The sequence below is a fragment of the Vulpes vulpes genome, chromosome 2 (assembly GCF_048418805.1).
Source record: "Vulpes vulpes isolate BD-2025 chromosome 2, VulVul3, whole genome shotgun sequence".
Classification (NCBI taxonomy): Eukaryota; Metazoa; Chordata; class Mammalia; order Carnivora; family Canidae; genus Vulpes; species Vulpes vulpes.
The window spans coordinates 128,305,810-128,308,497 of NC_132781.1; the positions used below are offsets into that span (position 1 = coordinate 128,305,810).

General features: G+C 35.6%; 1 non-coding gene across 1 annotated transcript; it reads left to right on the forward strand.

Annotated features, from left to right (window-relative positions):
* Window positions 1-139, forward strand: LOC112908480 (small nucleolar RNA SNORA42/SNORA80 family). Its single transcript, XR_003232942.1, has one exon. It is a non-coding gene; the product is annotated as a small nucleolar RNA SNORA42/SNORA80 family (small nucleolar RNA).
* Window positions 140-2,688: the final 2,549 nt, after the last annotated feature.

A 2,688-nucleotide genomic window follows, 5' to 3' on the forward strand; every position in this document is an offset into this window, starting at 1 on the left:
GAATAGTGATGGATTGATGGCAGGCCTTTCTCTGTGGGCCTCTCATACTATGTCAATGCCAGAGGAGCGTGCAGCCCTGAACCACTGCCCAGCTCCTCCTCACTGGTGGGCTGTGAGCACTGAAGGCAGCTATACAGGGGTAAAAAAAAAATTTTTTTAATTAAAAAATAGTAAGCCAATACCTACATTTAGCTGTATATTTAGCAGTGCAAACTGGTCCTTTGAGCAGCTACCTCTAAGGTCCAAGGACACTAGAGCTCTGTGTAGTGCCAGAGCTATTTTCTTCCCAGCACACACCTCAGGGTGGATATTTCTACTTCAGATTTAAGCTTTTCTTTATTTTTATGCTTCATTGGTTCTGTGGTTTGTTGTTTTTTTTTTTTTAAGACTTATTTATTTTATTTAAGACGGAGAGAGATGGTGGGAGGTGGGGGGATGGGGTTGGAGCAGAAGGAGAGAGAGTCCTAAGCAGGCTCTGGTGAGTGCAGAGCCATAGCTAGAGGCAAGGCTTGATCTCCTGACCTCAGATCAGGACCTGAACCCAAATCAAGATTTGGAGGTTTATCCAGCTATACCACCCCACCCCCGTTTGTGGGACTTTAAAAATTGTTACATAAATCGTACACACACATTCTATTTCATCAAACAGTACATGGGAGTTGTTACTATTTTTTTTCTTTTTTGAAAGATCTGTCTCTTCTTAACTCTGAGGTGACCACTGTTCATGTGAACTAGTTGATTTGAATCATTCACAGCTTATCTTCAAGGCCACACAATCACGTGCAAATATCCTGTGCTAGTTAATAAGCCCTTGTGTCTTAGCTCCAGCCTACTCCCTGTTTTGTGATGGTGGGATTGTAACGTTGCTCTCTGGCTTCCTGTTAGGATCCTAGTTGTTTTCCATTTGTTAGCCCACTGGCTGAGGATTGCTCACACCACCCCCAAAAGCTTTTTCACCCCTGCAGTTGTACCTGTGGCCCCAGGCAGTGGCTGAATCAGGCTTGCAGTATTTTCAACAGTTGCAGAACCAGATTCATCACACACTCTCACTTAGAGATCTTCAAGTTCAATTTTAGGTACCTAGTTAGCCCATTCTAGTTAACTGACTGATACTTAGTTCATTGTTATTGTATGTTTAGCTTTCTCCATTTCATAAATCTGATATGATTTCTCTTCCTACTAGACGTGGACACAGAAGTATTAATATGTTAGAATTTTTTCATTCTCCTTACTTACATATTTTTTACAATAAATGGGAAAATGCCCAGTATTTTGCAACTTGTATTTTTCACTTAATGTTTCATGGACAGTATTTCCAAGTCAATATATATAATTCTAACTAATTTTCTCAATAGCTGCATAATATTCTATTATATGGACAGACTGTAATTCAACCATTCTGTGAATGGATGTACAATTCAAGTCTTAATTTTTTGCTATTACAAAAAAAATGCTTCAATAAACAGTCTTGTTCATATATCCTCTATACTGATACATTTTTTTCTATTAAAAAATTACTGACAATGGGATTGGTATGTTGAAGAATGAGGTATTTATATTTGTGTGACACCACATATACTGAATGAACTTGTCATACTCCTCAGTTTATGACACTGTATCATGGATTCCCCTCTAGAGCCTCTAGAAAGAACACAGGCTGCAACACCTTGATTTAATCCACGAGACCCATTTCAGACTTGTGACCTCCAGAACTACAAGATAATAGATCTGGTTGTTCTAAGCTGCTAAGTTTGTGGTAATATATTACAGCAACAATAGGAAACTAATACACTGTTCTTATTAAGTTTAGATTTATGTTATATATTATCTCACAAAGTTCAGTAGCTTCCTATTCACCTAAGCCCACTACTTAAAATTTTTTTTCTGAGTCAACCTGATAAGATAGATGTTACTAGACTGTTGTCCAAAGTGTGAAATTCATGTTTCTCCAACAGTGTATGAAACATTTCCACTAATTCCCAATAGTAAAGGACACTATTGATTTTTTTAATGTTTAATGGTTCACTCATCACAGGAGTGAAAAGTGAGATCTTATTGTTTAATTTGCATTTCACTGACTAGCAATGAATCAAAACACTTGATTTGTTGGTTATTTGGATTTATGATGTTTTATGAATGTTTCCTAATTTATTATTTTTTCACTTATTTATGCTATTTTCTTGCTACAAAGTATTTTTTTATTTTTATATGTTTACATTTTCTGCTGCTGTTTTGGGGTTTCTAGGCTTGTTTAAAGTCCTTCATGCCCTTCGATGGCTCATGTAAATGCCTACATTTTCCTACAAGATTTTATCATTTACAATTATGCCTTTAATCCAACCAGAATTTATTTTTAAATATAAAATACAGAATTCATTCTAGTCTTTTCCCAATTGCACCAACAGTATTTATTAAGTAATTCAGCCTTTCCTCAGTGAATTGAATTATCACCTTCGCTATGCATTAAATTTTCATTTATACTGTATCTATTTTTAAATTTTGTTCCTTCACTGGTACAATTTGGATTTAATTTTATATTAGCTTTATGCTGTATTCCAATATTGAATAGGCAAGTTTTCCCACACTGTTGTTCTTTCTCTCTCTTTTAATGCTTTTCTTGGCTTTTTCCTTATATTATTCTTCCATGCAAATTCTAGGATCCAGTTAAAAGAAAAAAATTTGTATTGA